Source organism: Phyllostomus discolor, chromosome 7 (genome assembly GCF_004126475.2).
Source record: "Phyllostomus discolor isolate MPI-MPIP mPhyDis1 chromosome 7, mPhyDis1.pri.v3, whole genome shotgun sequence".
Lineage (NCBI taxonomy): Eukaryota > Metazoa > Chordata > Mammalia > Chiroptera > Phyllostomidae > Phyllostomus > Phyllostomus discolor.
In genome coordinates this window covers 42818644-42838493 of record NC_040909.2, presented here as the reverse complement: position 1 = coordinate 42838493, position 19850 = coordinate 42818644, and positions in this window count along the sequence as shown.

Genomic DNA, 19850 nt, shown 5'->3' with positions numbered 1-19850 from the left:
GAAGAAGATACAAGATATAAGAAACATTGTACATAGGACAATGATGCTGCAGTCCCCTTCCAGTAGGTGCCTTGGGACCTTACACAGTTCTCCCAATTGCCATCAGCTGCATCATTGTATTTTCCTGAATTTCATTGACAGTCTAAAATCTCTTCCCTTTCAATGGTGATTTTAGTTTTTTGGAAAAGCCAGAAGTCACAGAGCACCAAATCTGGGCTCTGTAGAGGAGCTGAGTCACGTGGGCGATTTGATGTTTCACCAAAAACTCTGCATGGAACGTGATGCAAGAATGGGCATGTTGTCGTGATGAAGCTGCCAATCACTCCTTGTCCACAGCTCTGGCCTTCTGATTCATTCCAGTAGTTTCCATGGATGAATGTTCAAGCTTAACACAAAATCTGATGCAAATTCATTGCTCTGCTAGCTGAGTCACTTTGAATGTGCTGGCCACATAGTACACATGCTCACTCAGTGGTGTCTATGGCCCCCACTGGCTAGTACAGTGAAGTCATCATTGTTCATACATGCACATTCCAGTCCACTCTCCTTGGCTGCCAAGTTATATCAATGTCAAGGAAATCGTTCTCATTATATTAACAATGGCTAGACTTTTTCTGGCCAGACCTCATATGTCTATATATGTATATACATGTGTGTGTATTTGAGCTGAGATGTGATAGATAGATAGGTAGATAGATAGATGATAGATAGATAGATAGATAATCGATACATGGAGCAACTACCTGTGGCTTAACTAAAACAATATACCACAACCACATCTTGAGTACTTTTTAAGTAGCAATATAAACTTTCCTAAAACCCTCCTGGGCGTTTGAAAGAAACGATCATAGGAAATCATTTAAATGGCAAGTAGAAGGAACAGAATGTTAAATAGAGCTGAATATGAAAGGGACCAGAAATCTTGAGGCTGCAAAATGCAGACAATCACAAGTTGTAGCTCGGGAGCCTGGGAGTGTACATCAAAAGGAGTGACAACCCCTTGCTGCACACTAGTTAGATGATGTAGTAATGTGTTAATAAATCTTTCTTAAAATAGATGGAAGATGAACAAACCAATTGCTAGACCTTTCCGATCTTGCTTAGGCATTGAGACAAGAATGCAGTCTGTGACAGTGTGCTTGAGTGACTCAGGGAAAACAATGTACCCATCACCACCTGGTATTCATGTGGTCAGGAACAAGCACCACTAATTCTAGGACCCTGGCCAGTATACGACTAATATGGTTCCCACCTCCCACTAGTATCAAAGGAGTATGGGGTGTGGGAAGGGAGGCCCCAACTATGTGCCAGGTGCTTTACCTTCATTTGCATCACTGCTGTCGATGTCAAAAAGAGGACTTCCTGCAGCTGCTCCTCCTGAACTAATCCTCAGTTGTCCTTGGACATTGGACATGATCCATCATTGCACTCTGCAAGCCCTGCACACTGTAAGTACTCATGAAACATTTGTTAAATGAAGACAGCTATCCAAGAACTAACTCTAGACACTTACTGTCTGAGAACCTTGTTTGTTCTTGGAAATAAAGTCTACATAATCTCAGAGTGTGGTCTCTGACAGAGCCTTGAGGCTCTGTCATAGCTGCAGGAAACATGTCAGGGTCATGCATGGATTTAGAAGGGTAGTCTAGAAATCACATTGCATGACTGCCACTGGATGTGAAGGTGGGAGAATGCCTAGAGGGAGGGCTCAACAAGGGCGTTCAAGTACTTAAATGGCCTTCACAGAGACAGGGAGGCAGAATTGAATCTCAGGACACCTATCCCATGAGCACAAATACTGAGAGCTGGTCGAGAGTGGGGGACCATCTTCAACTTACCAAAGAGAAGGAACTGGCACCACAGCTCCTTTTAGAACATTCCTGAAAGTCAGGTGAAGGGAAATGCTCCCAGTGAGCAGAAATTTCAACAGTGCACCTGATTGTGCATTTTGCCTGGAAGAAGAAGTGGCCACAGGTAAGAGTCTAAACCACAGGTGGGAAACACAAGGCCCGAGGACCCAATCAGGCCCTCCACCTTGTTTTATCCAGCCCAGCACCTTGTTTCTACCCAGCAGCAGCACCGAGCTCCTTGTCCCTAGTTAAGGAGTACTTACATTTATACAATTCCAAAATTACATTCGTCCCATTGAAGGCAACCACAAGGCTGATGTGGCCCCCAGTGAAAATGTGTTTGACACCCTTGGTCTAAACCAATTCATGAGCTGTGGGAAAATGGGTTGGTTGGATGGTCAGAAACATCACTGGAAAATTGGTGACAACAAGGTCCGGGGAAGAGATGTATTATAGATTTCTCTAAATGAGCATAGAACGTGAAGATATTTGTACCCCATGTTAATGCTCACGAAAAGATGACTTGAGCAGAAGAGAATTTTAATAATTGAGTGGATGGCATGACCCATGCTGTGGACACTAGTGAGGCTCTTTCCTCAGCCACTTCTGCCATTGCCCAGTGGGTCAGAGGGGCAGGGACGGAGGTCACACACAGGCTTGGCAACGTGGTTCTCCACTCACCCAGGCTGACCTGGCCTCTGCTGAGAGCCCAGTCTGCCAGAACCTGAGTCCCAGTACGGCACTGTTGTGAGGTGATCAGCAAATACCTCATGGCAGGTTGGATACACGGAACCACTGCCATCATGGAAGGACTAGCACTTTGTTCTTCTGAAAGAGGCACTCTGGGTATAAATGTGCCTTCCCTGCACACAGTACTTCTCCCAACACTACCACCTCTGGACTCCAGCAAAAGGACCAGGCTGGTTAAGAGACAGAGATTTCTGGCAAACAGATCTGATGTCTAAGTAATCAGAAAGTTCACAAGATCCTCATTCAGCAGTTCAGGAAGTGCCTACTGTGTGCCCATCCTAAAAGGTAAACCAGTCATTCCAGGTTAAGAACTCCCAGTATGAGGTGGGAGACAAAGTCATGACCAAGTACATAAAATGCAGAGGATTAAAGGCCACAATAGTGGGGCAGACAAGACGTCCTGGAACACTGGGGATTGAGTACTATATGGGACCCACATATTGCAGCGGTCATGGCAGAAAATGCACGGTTAACTGAGCACTAGTTAACACTAAACTATTGGATGAGTATCGAGTGAACCTTCTGGTTAAACATCAGACCTGCTTGCCAGGAACCTCTGCCTTTCAGCCAGTCTGGTCTGATGATTTCTTTTTCTAAAAGGCAGCTGCTCAGCTCCTGCTGGAGTTCCCAACAAGCCAGCCCTGCTTGCTACCTCCCTGTGACTCCACCTCAGTCCCCTGGCACTATCGCTGGCTTTTCTTCCACCAAAACAGTGGCCTCCCAGAGTGGCCCCCCAGACGGCTGTTGGAGGCTTCCTAATGAATTCACTAATGGGCTGGCCCTGGGCTCCTGTTTTGCAATCAGTCAATAGGAATCACCAAGGGCTCTGTCAATAATACAAACTCCCAGGCTCCACCCCCTGATTCAGTATGTCTCAGGTGGACCCTTTTTACAACACTCTCAGGGAAATCCAACACAGGTGGTCTACATTTTAAGAAACACTTAGTGAAGGACCCAGTTGGTACAATTCAATGTCCTAACCCTTTTTTCTTACAAAAGTCATTTCAAGATACTACCAATAAAAGTTCAATGAGATTTTCTAACATCTGTCAGATTTTTTCCTTTTTATAGAGGAACGTTCTTCAGCTCGAGATAAAGATTTATTATATCATTGGGTTAAGTGTGCTTCAGTGAGATCATTCTATCATCCCACAGAAAAGAACCTCATTCCCCTCCCTTAAGGGCACAAATCTTATGGGGGTAACAGTAATAACCACAATGAGAACTGGGAAGCATTTTAGGGGCACAGACGTGATCTCAGTTGGTGGCAGCTCCACTGTGAGCAACTTTAGGACACTCAAATACAGATACTATCTCTCCTGACCCCAAAGTGCCACCCTGCCTAATAAGATGATGTCATTAAGAATTCACCCAGAATTTTTAATTATTCAGAATTCAGCCATTTCACAATGTAGGCAAGCAGAAACGCTCAATTCCAGTTTAGGTAAATAGTGTTTTCACACAGGAGGTAGTGATTACATAGCACTTCTTGAAATTTTTTGCACTGTGATAAAATGCGCATAACATATAATTTACCACTTTAAGCATTTTTAAGTGCACAGTTCAATGGCATTAAGTCATTTGCACTGAACAACCACTACTCCAATCTACCTGCAAAACTTCTTCATCCCCAACTAAAACCCTGTCCCCACTGAACAGTAAGCCCCTGCTGATCACCATGCTGCATTCTGTGTCTGTGCACCTGACTACTCGAGGGCCCTCACGTAAGTGGAATCATATAGCACTGGTGTTTTTGTTACTGGCTTATTTCACTTAGCACAGTGTCTTTAAGGCATCCAAGTGGTAGCATGCAATGGAATTTCCTCCCTTTTTAAGGCTGAATAATATTCCTTTGTATGTTTGGACCACATGTTTGTTATCCATTTATCCACTGGTGGACACTTGGGTTGCACTTTACAGTTCACAGCAGTCACCAGTATCTCCACATGACCGATGGTTGTAAAAGGCTCCAAGAGGTGAAGTGACTTGCCTGGGATCACACAGTGACACATGAGCACTCATTTCCATGCCAGGCTCACTCTTTCCAGATGAAGGTCTTGCCTACCATCTACAGAGCTCTGGGTCAACGACTGTGCCCATCCAGTGAACACTCGGTGAGTGTCTGCTAGGAGCCGGGCCCTGCCCCCAGCCCTTGCAGCAGCCCATCTGAACCTCAGCCCACCCAGAACCCCTGCAGGAGCCAAGACTGCCCAACAAAGGAATTCTTCACCAAAGGGCCTGGCAGCTGCGATAACATTGTCACTGGCTTATCTGCAGGCTGGGTGGATGGGGAACAGTGGTGCCCATGGCAGGAATAAGAAATGTGCCCAAGTGGGAGGTTCCTGGAACACTGCACCCAAGTACTATCGTCTCCCTGGGAGCCAGGGTGATTGGCACATCCCCTCAGGCCCAAGTTGTGGGCTGCTAACTGCAGAGACAGCAAAGGTGCTTTCTTGCCTATGCCCTTGCAATAAGGTAGATATTAGTCTCCCTAAATGAGAAAGCAGGGGCTCAGAGAGGGTAAATGACTTACCCAAGATCACACAGCTCATGTGTGGCCAAGCCAGGATTCGAGATCTGTTGGCACTAAGGCCCTCATGTTGACTACTACAAATACTGTGCATGATTACATATCATTATAAGAACCTGGGATAAAAGAGAGTGGCATGGTTTTCACTGACCCAACTAGAAAATGGCTCAGACCCTGTAAGCCTTGCTGTCCAACCCACTGAACAGATAAACAGCAGAGGAAAGTTGTGAAATTCGTGATTGCAATTCCTTGACCTTCGGAAAGCCTGCCCTTCTCTTTTCTAGCTGAGTGTTGATAGTCTGAACCTCTGTCTCCTTGACAACAGAAAAGCCACACTTTAACACAGTAACACAGACCTCCCTGGTCTTTCCAGAAGTTTCTGAGGAACACTCATCATTGCATTCATCCACACTGGGCGTGCTGCCCCTTGTCACCCTGGCCTGATGCTCTCAGCTCCTGCAGGCCTCTGTTCCCCCTCCCTCACCACCTGGACATAAGTGAGCTCCATCCTGTGAGTCTCTGGAACCAGGTTTCTCACTTTACAGAATTCAGCTGTGGAAATTTTGGAACACAAAAGAAAACCTAACCTGGATTGTGGACACATCGTGGCTCCTGGATCCACCAGTCCTGACTCTCCAGGGAAACCCAAACTCACCAACTCTCTTAATAGTCTTATAAGGGCCTGACCACTTCCCCCAGAGATGTTCTTTGGGTGCCCTTCAGGACCAAGGACTCACTCCCCAACTCACGGCAGCATCAGATGCTCAAGGCCCCAGAACCCTGTCCTTCCCCAGTGCCTGAGCCAAAGGGAGCTGCCGTGCCTAAGGGTCAATGCAGGGGCTTCGTGCCTGAATTCAGGGCCACTCTGAAGGGAAAACCAAGCTCCCCATGGAATCAGCTGAGGCTTCACAGCAGGACTGTCCCTCCACCTGGGCCTCTGCCTTTGCTCCCTGACAGGACTTGCTCTCAAGAGCACCCCCAACTGACTTCCCACATGCACATCTCCTCCTGGGACCTCCTTCCTGGGAAGAAGGCCAACGGTGAGATCTTTCATCATGCCCACCCTGACAGGGCTCCACAGCCCCTGCAGTTCACAAAGATGTCAGGAATCATGGTCCTTGCTCTTGCAACAGTTCCTGGGGGGTGGTTAGCTGGGGGTGGCACTTCTTTAACCCCCATCTTTAAATGCCAGGGTGCCTAGACTCATCTAGCCTTCATCAGCACTCATTCCCAGGTGATCTCATTCAGCTTTGTGGCCCTCCTTACACAGACAACTTCCAAATTTGCTCCTCTCCTCTGATCACAGACCCTCTTTCCAGCTAGAACTCCACTCAGGTGTCAAACAGACACCTCAGCTCTGTGCATCTAACCCAGAACTCCCCTCTTGTCCTCATGCCCCCAGTGCAATGTCAGCACATCACATCTGCAGTCTGGGTTACATTGCAGTGTGAGTACTTGCTCCCACTGGTTTCTGAGTCCCTGCCCCTCCCACCACATCACTGCACGGGCTTCCTCCCTTGGCTTCCTGTGGCTCCCTTTGTCCCCACACCAAGAACCTCCATTAACAGAGCCCTGAGCCTGGTTCTTCTATAACTGCAAATCACATGATGGTCCTCCTCTGAGCAACAACCCCCCTGACTGCCATCTCACTGGGTCTGAAAGCCCAGCCCATGCCATGGGCTGCAGATGGCCACCTGCACTTCCTCCCCCCACATCACCTCTGCCCTGGGACTCCCAATACCCCCTACCCCAGCCTCCCCAGCCTCCCCATTGTGCTAAGCTGCACCAGACACACTCTCAGCTCAGGGCCTTTGCACTAGTTGTGCCCTCTGCCTGGAATTCCCTTCCAGATCGCCACATGACTCATTCCCTTGCATCTTTCAGGCCTTTGCTCATATGTCAGTCTCCCAATGAGGCCTTCCCTGGCCCTCTATTTAAAATTGAACAACCGCACCAAATCTCCAGCTCCCTGTTCCTGGTTCCTTCTTCAGTTTTTCTTCATATTACTTGTTCTTATCCAAAACATTAACTATCTTACTATTAATTTTCTTTAGTATCTGTCTCACCACCCTATAATCAGGATGTAGGCTCCATGAGGACAGGTGTTTGTCTCTTTTGTTTCCTGCCACATGCTTAACTCCTAGAACAGGACCTGGGAAATAAATATGTGATGAATGAATAAATGAATGAATGAATGCACAGCCCACATAAGTATGCAGGGACTTGATCATCCTGGGCTTCTGAGCAGTTTTCTCCAAGGATGATTTTGTTCCATTTGTGGAGAAATAGGAAAAAAACTAGTAACTTTTAGATTTCAGACTTCACACTTTCAAAAACAGAGGGACTCAGTCACAGGGTGCCTCATTACAAGGACAGCAAGAAAGAGCTCACCATGACCCTGAGGCTCACATGCTGAAATAAGGATGCTTTCCCAGAAACTGGGAATAAGAAAAGTTCTGCCCCACAGAAAACTGACCTATGACAGTTCAAGATCCATCTAGTGGCCATGACTTTGAAAGGCATTTCTCAAGGAGCTCTTTAGCAGGTCCACACAGATGCTCAGCCTAGGCGCTTCATACTTAACCAACCAGAGTCATGTTCTGGTTGCCCTCCTCTCTGGGCAAAACATGGGGAGGTTTTCATTCTTGGCTCCTGCCAGCAAGGAGGACAGAGTGGTTTGTTTGCAGCAAAAGTCAGAGATGCTAATCTCATAATGGGCAAGGCTGCCTGCCAGCAAGTCCACACACTGTGAGCTGGTCGTCCCCATCTCCCTCCCTTCCTACTAATTCAATCCATTTGTTCCCAAAACCAATTTGGAATTTTAAAAGGCCAGTCTATTTGGTCACTTAAATTTTCCAACACAAATTCAATTTGCTTTGTGAGGCACCACCAGTCTTCTGAGGCCGGAGGCCAGTGCTAACCACTAGCCCCTGTGACCGCAGAAACTTGCATCTGTCACCAGCACTGGCAGCCAGCCTGTGCCTCCCTCCGCCACCCCGGCAAGGCAGGAAACATGGAGGAGGGTCATGTCGCTGGTGGTGAACATGTGTTGGCACCTCAGAAATCCCCTTGTCCTATTTCTTCATGGTACACATGGTGAAACCAAGGCCAAGAGAAGGGAAGGGGCTTACTTGCCCTGGATCACGTGACAGTGAGTAGCAAGCCATAGTCCAAGATTTCTTCGGTAAGAGATAGCCTCACACGTTTGTGCTGAGGGCCACACAGGGAGCTGGGAGCACTGTTGAGGATAAGAATTGGGGTTTTTTTCCACTCATCATAATTAACAAGGTTTGTCTCCTTGAAGACAGGTACTGGAGCCATAAGTAATGCCAGATATATTAAGGTGCTTCTCATGAAGCCAAAAATGTCACAGAGATGATTTCTCCTCCACCATCTGATGATGTTGGACCTCCCATCTTAGGTCAACTGGAGACACAGCCCTGAGCAATGATGATGTTGCTGTGACTCCAATCTAATTACCTTCTTCCCCAGACCTGCCCCTCCTTCCTCAGCCTCTTCTTGCCCAATGGCTTCACCATCCACATCCTCTACCCCATAGCCACACAAACTGCACATCTCTAGTTATCCTCAACTCTGGCTTCTCCTCAACCTCATGCTTCCCGCCAATCTCTTCTCCCCCCACCTCCATAGTGACTGCCAGTTCTGGCCCTCATCACCCCTCTATCCTGCTGTCAGGCCTCTGCTCACCTGCTCTGCAGTGCCCCCCAGCAGGAGCTGGTCTAAAGCATTTGCATGTGCACCATGGTGACCCTAAGAGTGGAGGTAACAGGTGCATCGCAGGATCTCCAGAAGGGAAATTGAATGATCAGACTCAGAGTCCAGAGAATGCTGCAGAACACTCTGACCTTTCCCTGTGGAGTCACCTTTCAGGTCACAAAGAGTCCCCTAAGTCCTTCTCTCAGGTCTTCCCCAACAGCACCACTGCCTTGCACTCACACCCCAGGGTCTCAGGTGCTCAGAGGCAACTGCAATTTTGTGGACATGGAAAAGGCCTGGCTTCACCAGCTCCAGATGCCTCCAAATAAAACACCCACAAGCCAAAACTTTTGGTCACTAAGAGCAATCACTTTCCACAGCATAACCTCCATGCTCATAATGTCTACCAAGATTCTGTATTTTATTCATATTGGTCCAAGACCCTCACCCTAGAAGGGAGGATGAAAGAGAGGAAAGACAGGGGAAGGATCAAAAGCTCTGCCCTGCCACACTTCAATCTGATTAAGTCTCCTCCTTCAATCTTCTGTGGCTCCTCATTGTTGTCATGATGACGTCCAAATCCTCAACCTGTCTCCACACAGTTTTTCCAGCTTTACCTCTCATGCTTTTCTCAGATCCACCCATGCCCCAAGTTCTTGGCTATTCTACAATCCTACATTTCCTCCTCACCCAAGCCCAGTCACAACTTCAAGGCTTTATGTGTGTAGTTCCTTCCATTTGGAACATTTTCCTCCTCCACTCTCTGCTTGTCAAACTCTTACTCATCTTCCAAGGACTAACTCAAATGCCCCCTGTTCCTGGAAGCCCTCCCTGATTTCCTCAGGGAAGAACCAGTTGTTCTCTCTTCCATGTCTCCACAACACTCAGCATAGGGCCATTATTTATGGATCTGTGACTGCCTCCCCCAATGCCCAGGGCATTTCTCCAAAAGATGGGGGAGATGCCAAGCTGGGGGCCTCTCTTTGAATGGCCATGCTGATGCATGTCCATTGCATCTGGCTTCTAAACATCAAACTTGACTTGAGGAAGGAATCCGTGATGAAAACCCAAAACCACAGCCACAGGAATAAACAAGGCTGCATAGCTTTGTGGATCTAAATTAAGATCCACAAGTGAAGACTCAGTGCCATGCAATCCAAACAGGCTACCGCTGTTGCTGGACGTGAAGAAGTTCCTCAATCATGGACCCCAGAGCAGGGCGGGGGAACCTCGGACATCATCTGCTCCAAGCCCTCATGTCTTTTCTGCTTTTATTTGTCTTAACTATCCTTTTTTTATATTTATAAAAGAAATGCCCTACTGCTGTAAAAATGGTCAAGCCTACAAAAGATCAACAGTTAAAAATTAATGACCCCCACTTCCAAAGTCCCTATGTGAATTTATAGGTAGATCTGCCTATAAATATATACACTTAGAATTTTTCAAAGCATAAATGGGGGTCAGCAACTTTTATTAAAAACAAAACATGTCATGAGTGTTTTCCTGGGTCAGCATACCTGCTTTCACCCCACTCATTTCTTCAATGGCTGTAGCAGATTGTGCATCTGTACGTAGTGTGCCCTTACTGGGTTTAAGCCCAGGCACTCAATACCAATAATGGAGAAATGACTGGAATGTTCTCACAAGCCTTTTGTTTTTATTGGTAATCATTATTCTTATTTGGATAGGGTTTTTATCCTTTTGTGCCTTTACTGAAATATAACATTATAAAAATGGACAGATCTTAAGCACACAGTTCAGTGAACTTTCACAAAGTAAAGACACCACATGTGACCCACAGTCAGATCAAGGACAGGATGCGACCAGATCCCCAAGCTCCTCATGCTTCTTCGCCATACCCACTCCCTGCCCCTGCCCCAAAGATAATCTCTGCCTGGTAACACCATCGCTCAGCTGAACTTTATGTACCTGTGCTCATGCTGGAGGTACTTACATCAGTCATCTTGGGCTGCCATAGCAACAGATACTTTTTTCTTACAATCCTGGAGGATAGAAGTCCAACTTCAGGGTGTCACCATGGTAGGCTCTGGTGAGGGCTCTCTCCCTGGCTTACAGACCTCCTAGTGGTGCCCTCACATGATGGAGAAAGAAAGTGAACTAGCTCTCTGTTCTCACTTCATTTTTTAAAGATTTTATTTATCTACTCTTAGAGAAAGGGGAAGGAAGGGAGAAAGAGAGGGAAAGAAACATCAATGTGTGGTTGCCTCTGGTGCACCCCCTACCAGGGACCCAGCCCACAACCCAGGCATGTGCCCTGACTGAGAATCGAACCAGTGACCCTTTGGTTTGCTGTGTGGCACTCAATCCACTGAGCCACACCAGCCAGGGCTGGTCTCACCTTTTAAAGGCACTAATCCCACCATGGGGGCCCCATTCTCAAGACCTCATCTGACACTAATCACCTCCCCAAGGTCCCACCACCAAATACCATCACATTGGCAATAAAGGCTTCAATGTATGGATTTGGGGGACACATAGCAATGAAAAGCAGACCTCCTTAACATCTGGCTTCTTTCACTCAACATTATGTTTGTGACAATTATACCCAGCATCTTAGCTCCACCCATTTTTTTATTCTGTTGTATATTTTTTATTTGTTTTATTGTGTTTTTCCATTACCATTTATCCCCCTTATACCTTCTTCCACCTCCCCACCCCTCTTTCCCTCACAATCTGTTCATTTTTAACATTTTATGGCATCCTGTTGTAGGAATGTATTGTGAGGTAGTCAACCATTGCTTTCTCTTTTTTTCTGAAAATTTCTTTTTTTAATATATTTTATTGATTATTCTATTACAGTTGTCCCATTTTCCACCCTTCACTCCCCTCCACCCTGCACACCCTCTCCCACCCACGTTTCCCCCCTTTAGTTCATGTCCATTTGTCCTACATATAAGTTCTTTGGCTTCTACATTTCCCATACTATTCTTACCCTCCCCTGCCTATTTTCTACCTACCATCTATGCAACTTATTCTCTGTACCTTTTCCTCCTCTCTCCTCCTCCCACTCCCCTGTTGCTAACCCTCCATGGGATCTCCATTTCCATGGTTCTGTTCCTGTTCTAGTTGTTTGCTTAGTTTCTTTTTGTTTTTGTTTTAGGTGTGGTTGTTAATAATTGTGAGTTTGTTGTCATTTTACTGTACATATTTTTTATTTTCTTTTTTTTTTTTAGATAAATCCCTTTAACATTTCGTATAACAAGGGCTTGGTGATGATGAACTCCTTTAACTTGACCTTATCTGAGAAGCACTTTATCTGCCCTTCTATTCTAAATGAAAGCTTTGCTGGATAGAACAATCTTGAATGTATGTCCTTGCCTTTCATGACTTGGAATACTTCTTTCAAGTCTCTTCTTGCCTGTGAGGTCTTTTTTGAGAAATCAGGTGACAGTTTTACGGGAATTCCTTTGAGGGGAACTGCCTCCTTATCTCTTGCTGCTTCTAGGATTCTCTCCTTAATTTTAATCTTGGGTAGAGTAATTATGATGTGCTTTAGTGTGTTCCTCCTTGGGTCCAACTTCTTTGGGACTTTCTGAGCTTCCTGGACTTCCTGGAATCCAGGGAGTACTTCCTATTTCCTTTGCCAGATTGGGGAAGTTCTCCTTTATTATTTGTTCAAATAACTTTTCCACTTGTTGCTCTTCCTCTTCTCCTTCTGGTACCCCTATAATTTGGATGTTGGAATGTTTAAAGATGTCCTGGAGGTTCCTAAGCTTCTCATTTTTTTGAATTCTTATTTCTCCATTCTTTTCTGTTTGGTTGTTTTTTTCTTCCTTCTGGTCCACTCTATTGTTTTGAGTCCCAGTTTCCCTCCCATCACTATTGGTTCTCCGTGCATCTTCCTTCATCTCTTTTATGGTAACCTGCATTTTTTTATGTAATTTGCACCCAAAATCAACCAATTCTGTGAGCTGTCTGATCACCAGTGTTTTGAACTGTGCATCTGATAGATTGGCTATCTCTTAGTCGCTCAAAAGAATGAGCCCTGGGGCATCAGTCTGTTTTTCTATTTGAACATATCTCTCTCTCTCTCTTTTTGGTCTCGTCGCTCCTGTTATGGTGAGGGGCAGAGCCTTAGATGTTCACCGGGGTTGGGCATCCGAGTCGCTAGATTGTGACGTTGTATGTGGGGGCCGTGGGGGGGGGGGGGGACAATGGTGGTATCTCCACTCTCCTGGCACCTCAGTACCCCTCCTGGGATCCTGGGCTGTGCACTCTGCCCTGACCCACAATCACCGCCACACTGGGTCTGCCAGCTGCCCGCTTGCGTACTCAGGGTCTACCCGCTTCGATCCTGTGCACCCTGGGTGGCTAACGCGCTCCCAGTTGCCTTAGGCGCCCCGTTCTCCCTGCTCTCCACTCGCACCACGCACTGTGCCCGGCTCCTCATCTCCGCCCCTCCTACCGGTCTGGATGAACGTGTCTACTTCAACTTCTTGGCTGTCCAACTTCCATTCAGATAAATTCTCTGTCAGTTCTAGATGTTATTCTGCCTCTAAATTGTTGTTCTAATCTTAGTTGTGCAAGAAAGTACGGTGTATCCACCTATGCCTCCATCTTGCTGGAAGTCCACTCTCCACTTTCTATGTGGTATTTTAACTGCATCTACGCAGCCTCTGTTGGGTGCCCCCAAAGACTCAGGACCAATAAAAACAAGCCTGCAGCCTGGCTGACTCCTTGCCGTTTCATTCTCATGCTGTTTTTTCTTCATTCTTTTCTGATTGGATGTTTCTTTCTTCCTTCTGGTCCGCACTGTTGATTTGAGTCCCAGTTTCCTTCCCATCACTATTGGTTCCCTGTACGTTTTCCTTTATTTCACTTAGAATAGCCTTCATTTTTTCATCTAATTTGCAACCAAATTCAACCAATTCTGTGAGCATCCTGATTACCAGTGTTTTGAACTGTGCATCTGATAGGTGGGCTATCTCTCCGTCACTTACTTGTATTTTTTCTTGGAGCTTTGATCTGTTCTTTCATTTGGGCCATTTTTTTTTTTGTCTTGACACTTCTGTTATGTAGTGAGGGGCAGAGCCTTAGGTCTTCACCAGGGTGGGGTTACCCACATTGCTGTGTTGTGATGCTGTATGTGGAGAAGGGGTCTGAGAGGGAACAATGGCACTTACTTAGCTCTCTGCCAGATTTCAGTCACTTCCTCTGCTTCTCACAAGAAAACTAGCCCCTTCTGTTGCTAATTCCCAGGTGGGTGGGTTTGTGTATGTTCTAGGACCCTGTGGGTCTCTCCATTGAACTTTCCTCTGAGGCTGGGAGTCCCTGCTCCCCCCGTTGTTTTGCCTGGTTTATCTGTGCACAAATGTGGGACTGCCTGGTCCACCACTGCCTTGCCAACCAGCTGCAGCCTTGCACACACTGGTCTGCTAGCCACCACCTTGCTGCGAGTGCTCACCAACCTGGCTGCCTGACTCTGCCCCTCATACTGGTCTGGATGAATGTGTCTTCTTTAACTCCTTGATTGTCAGACTTCCATACAGTTCAATTTTCTGTCAGTTCTGTTTGTTTTTTTTTGTTTTTAAATTGTTGTTGTCCTTCTTTTGGTTGTGTGAGGAGGCACAGTGTGTCTACCTATGCCTCCATCTTGGCCAGAAGTAACCATTGCCTTCTTGATGGACTCCCAAACTGTTTCCTGCTTTTTGCAACTACAGATGGCATTGTGATTTTTAAAAAATATCCTTGCACTTATGCCTGTACACATGTGCATGTTTCCACAGAGAAGATTAGCAGAAATAGAATTGAAACTGGAAAAACTGGTATTCGTGCTGCCTGTCACCACCACAACCAATAAGTAGAGAAGGGATTGAATCTTTATAGGCACTTTATTCAGATGCTGGTGATCCGAGAAGATAGTGGGTTATGTACCCTCAAAAACCATCTTAACATCTCATCTCAAGGTGACCTTTCTATACCCAGAATAAAGGGTAGGTAATAGGTTTAGAAAGGTTTATTGAATAAGAGTTGCAGTCTGGAGGCAATTTTCCTAGTATTCCTTCATCTGTGGATCAACAATTCTTTATCTGCATCATGGGGAGCACCTCCCTGGAACTCTATGACTCAGATACTGTCTCCATTATAGCTTGCAGCCCCCCTGGAGCACAAAGATTGAATTGCTTGTTGAACTCCTGGAGCCATGCATTCCAATTCCTAGAATAACAGCTTTCCACATGCATGAATCGCTTATGCCTATCAACTATGACTGAAGCTCAAATATTTACCTCTTGAATTCCCATATCAGAATTTCTATAACTATTTTATCTTACAGCAGATGTTGGGGCTCAAGGGCAAAAGGTCAACACCTCAGTGTTTCAGTAGGTGACCTCTCCAAGGTTATAGTGAGTGAATCCTCTCCCCAAGGTCACACTGAGTGGGTGGCAAAGGCAACATGCTTCCGAGTTTCCATGTCCACCCTATCAGTGCACATTGCCTCTACTTCATTTCATTGAAAATATTCACTTGAAATTAGTTATGTATGTGAACTACTTGGAATTCCAAACATGTGTCAGGCCAGCTTTCTAACTGACATCTGGAGCTGACTGTGCAAAGAGAAAACACTGCTGTGCCTTTGTTCAGAGCAAATCAGGCAGCCCACTCTCACAGCCTCACAACCACTCAGCGTTTGTCCGGCGTGGTTTCTGAAGCAGAAGGTGTGGCTCGCTGGTTGGTTAGTGTGGGGTGGGAAAGCAAAGTGACACAGGCTGTGATTTTACAAGCCCACTCTTCTCTTTTTCAGGTTCAGGACATTGGGTAATTTTTCCAATTTCTCCACTGTTTTTCTTCCCCTTGGACCACTGTGGGGCAGAAAAAAATTGAATTTCAAAAGGATATTGTTCTAACTGAATATAAGTCTGTACTGATATGAAAACAAAGGTTTGTTTTTTTTTTGTTTTGTCCCTTTTTTAATAACAATCTGTGTCCTACTTTGACAATGGCCAAGGAAATATTTTGAGAGAGAGAGAGACCAGGTTGGTACAAATCTGAAACAGAACACACAACTCAAAAGGCTTCATGTGAAGGCTCAGAACTGAGAAAGGCAGATCTCTGACCACACACATCCTCCCCTTTTTGTCTCCTACAAAACAACTCATTTCCCATCAGTGAGTCTAGTAGGAGAGGGAACAAAAAGTCCACTCCAGAGCAAACTTGGTATTGATTCTGGCAACCCCCCAGATAATGAGACCTCTCAGAATGGCTACTGCCTTTGCCCACCACCCTGCCCTGTCTTGAAGCCCCAGGGCCCTCTGCTCAGGCTATACTCCGGAGCCCAGGAGAGAGGTGTTTATTGCCTGTCCATTTACTGGGAAGGTGTAACCCCAGAGCTTCCAAGAGAAACAACATGGTTCTGGGCGCTGTGCAATGATGTATACAGGTCAAGACGCAGGGTAGGTGCCCTTTGGAAAATGAGGTGGGAGTTAGAACAGGATGCAAACAGCCAGGCCCCCTGACAATCATGCCCTCCTTGACCTTGGAGAGTAAAAGCAACCGGAAGAACCAAAGCTTGGATCCAAACTTTAGACAGGACCCCAGCAGCTTCTGTTCTCCTCCTCTGGGCTTCAGTTTCTCTGCTGATAAGACAAGGCATGGGGTGAGTCCAGGGAAAAGGACCTCTAGAAAATGTAATCATACAGACAAAGGCTGGAGAGACATGAAGAAGACCAAGTGGCATTTTGATTCAAAGAAGGTTTGGGGCCAAACCGGCATAAAACCTGTCTGTAGACTGATCATTTCAACTCTCAGGCTCTCAGCTCCCCGTGACCAGCAATGTGTGGGACTTAGGGACAAAGGAACAGCCCTCCCACCCATGGCTGTCATGCCACCACACCCCCGCCCACCTGGAGGTAACATGACGGAAAGGATGAAAGGGCCATGTGCTGCTCATATATCACCTCCTTCAGCCCTCTCTACAAACCTGTGAGGTAGGCATTAATATCATCCCCATTGTAGAGAGGAGGAACTGAAGCACAGGAAGGGGAGTGAGTTGACCAAGCTCCTACAGCTGGAATTGGCGGAGTCATGACTTGAGTATGGTTTCTCTAACCCACACAACCTTTTCAACCCTTCACCTCCCTTTTCATAGGATTTGCCATTCTTTTCTGTAATTGCTTCCTTCCTCATTGAGGCTCCTTGATACCAAAGTATGTCCACACCCTAACATTGTACTCAGTACCTGTCGAGTGAGTGGGAGAATGGGTGGGTGGGTAGGTGGGAGGACAGGTGAACACGCCATCCTGTGTGCAGTGAGCAGTCACTGAGGGTTTGGGAGTGAGAGGAAAGGATGTAAAGAAGCACCAGCTGCTGGCCATACCCCCAGGCAGCTTTCAATCCAGTAGGGAAGAAACGTCTCTAACACTGACAGGACATTTCTGCCACCCCACATTTACAGAGAGTGGGTGCGACAGGAAGTCAGGTGGGAGGGACTCACCCTGCACTGGGACAGGGAAGCAGGTGGGGTGGGAAGCACCTGGAGCAGGTGGGGCTGGGGCTGGACCCTGAAGGATAGGTATAGTCAGATGATGAGGAAGAGGAGGAGAGAATAAAGGCTGACTCTGACAGCCATGCTTCTTCAGCTACATCCTACCAAAAGGTGAGTACGAAGGACTGGAGTGAGGAAGAAAAGAGAGGGGAAGAGAGAGGGAAAAGGGAAGGTTATGAAGAAGAAAAAAAAGGAGAAAAGCCTTCCCTAAGGTAACTTATGGAGGATTGGACTCTGCGGGTTTCTGACCCCCAGCTCCTGCCTCATTAGAGAGGCAGGCATGGTGACGCACCCCCCCACCCCCCACCAGTGCACGGGCCTCACGGGCTCACATCAACATGCTGTTGGGGCTCTGCAAACCTCTCTCCCTGCTTCCTGCTCTTACAGCCCTGCGTGGCCAGGACCACAGGCATCGTTTTCCCCATAATAACTGCAGAAGCGAGGTCTGGGTCGGGGGTAAGACGGGGACGAAGGCTGGATCCCTCCTCCTCCCTGTTTTTCACCTGCATGGCAGGCAGTGAGGAGGGTGAGAGGGGCATCCACAATACAGCCAGAAAGCCTGGGGGCAAACCACTTCCTAGCTGGTTAACCCTGGGCAAGTGATTTAACCTCTCTGAGCCTTGGTTTGCACATCTAAAAAAGGGGGCTATTCCTCACAGAGCTATCACAGGATAAGTGATGGTGCATGCAGCACAGTGAGCACAGCCTGATATCCAGTAGGATCTCAGTGAGTGGAAGCCATTACTATTAGTAGTGGCATTTCTTTTATTCATTTTCTATTAGGGGATAAAACCAAACCTTGTTGCTTCTTGCCTGATGACTTCAGAAACACAGTGAGAAGTCTGGTCTGCTAGTTCCCAGCTGGGAGATGAGGGTGGGGGTGGGCCGCTCCAGCAATTTTCTGGCACACCTGGTCTCTCCACCAGGGAAATTGGTCCCCGAGGAGTTGGCTGTTTGCTTCCCAGTGGCGCCTGCACAGGCCGGCCTTTGCTGGTGACTGGCTGGGGCCGCCAGGCTGGGTGGGGCTGGCTCAAGGGCTCTGTGATGTATTCCTCGGCCCCCCAAAATAAAAATAGTTTTGTTTTGTTAGGTGGGTGCTTACACACTCCGTGGCCTGGCAGCCTGCCCACTGGAGAGGCAAATGTCAGACTATTTCAGGCTGTGAAAACAAGCCCCGGCCAGGCCCCAGCGCCAAGCCCCCAGACGGGGTATTAATAGTCCACTATCTTATTCTTTCAGGCTAGAAAAATAAAGAAAAGAAAGCTCTGTGGCTACATGATTTCTCCTTCTGTCACCCACAACCACAGTGGCCAAAGCCATTTCAGACAATGCACATGGCCCTCAAAGGCATGTTCCCTGAAACAAAACAAAAAAACAGAAAGGCCGTAGTAGGAACAGTAACAGCAGTAGAATCATAATCATAATCACAATCACAATCATAATAAAGCACTAACCAGACACAGAGCACTATGATAGGTATGTTGTTTTCATGTAATCACCTGTTCACAGCAGCCCTAGGAGGTACCCATTACAAGCCCCAGGTTCTAGAAAGGGAAATGGAGTTCCAGAGAGGTGCGGTAACCTGCCCAAGGCCACACTGCTCACAATCAGAGAGTCTGCGATTCATGTCCAGGCCTGCCTGACCCCAAACATATGCCATTTCCTCCAGCCACTTCTGATGCCTTATGAAGAAATAGCCTCTTTTGTTGCTTTTCCTCATTTTCTTTAAAGTAACAAACCCCACTGGGGCATTTTCCATGGCTTGCTGCTGCTTTCAAGATAAATTCCAGATTCTTTAGCAAGGCCCAAACCATCCCTTGAAGGCTGGCTCCTCTTCCCTCACAGCATCCTTGTATTCTCCGAAAGCATCCTCTGGCTCCACGGCCTTTGTTCTCTCCTCCTTGTCCCATATCTTTCCATCCTATATGGCCTGCGTGTTTGTCCCTTGCCCCCCCCCCCACTCTAACATATGTGATGGTATTAGAAGGTGGGGCCTTTGGGAGGTGATTAGGTCATGTGGGTGGAACCCTCATGCTGGAATTAACACCCTTACAACAGGAGACCCCAGAGAGATTCCTCTCTCTACTCTCTACCACATGAGGACACAGCCAGGAAGAGGAGCCCCACCAGACACCAGATCAACCAGTGCCTTATCTTGGACTTCCTAGCCTCCAGAACTGTGAGAAATGAATGTCTGTTGTTAAAGCCACCCAGTCTATGGTATTTTGTTACAGCAGCCCAAGCTAAGACACCATCCTTCTGCACCCAGGTCCAGCCCCGTCTCTTCCAGGCAGACTTCCCTGATCTCTCCCTGCCCAGAGAAAACTGAGCTAACTCCTGTCTGACCTCCAATCACACCCACTGTCTGTGTGCTCAGGGCACCTCTGCAGAGGTGGCCTTTTGGGGTTAGACAGACTTTCCATGTCTGTGCCATATCTTCCCACGTGGACTGGAAGTTGGTGGAAGGCAAGGGCCACAAAGGTGCTTCTGTGTCTGTTCA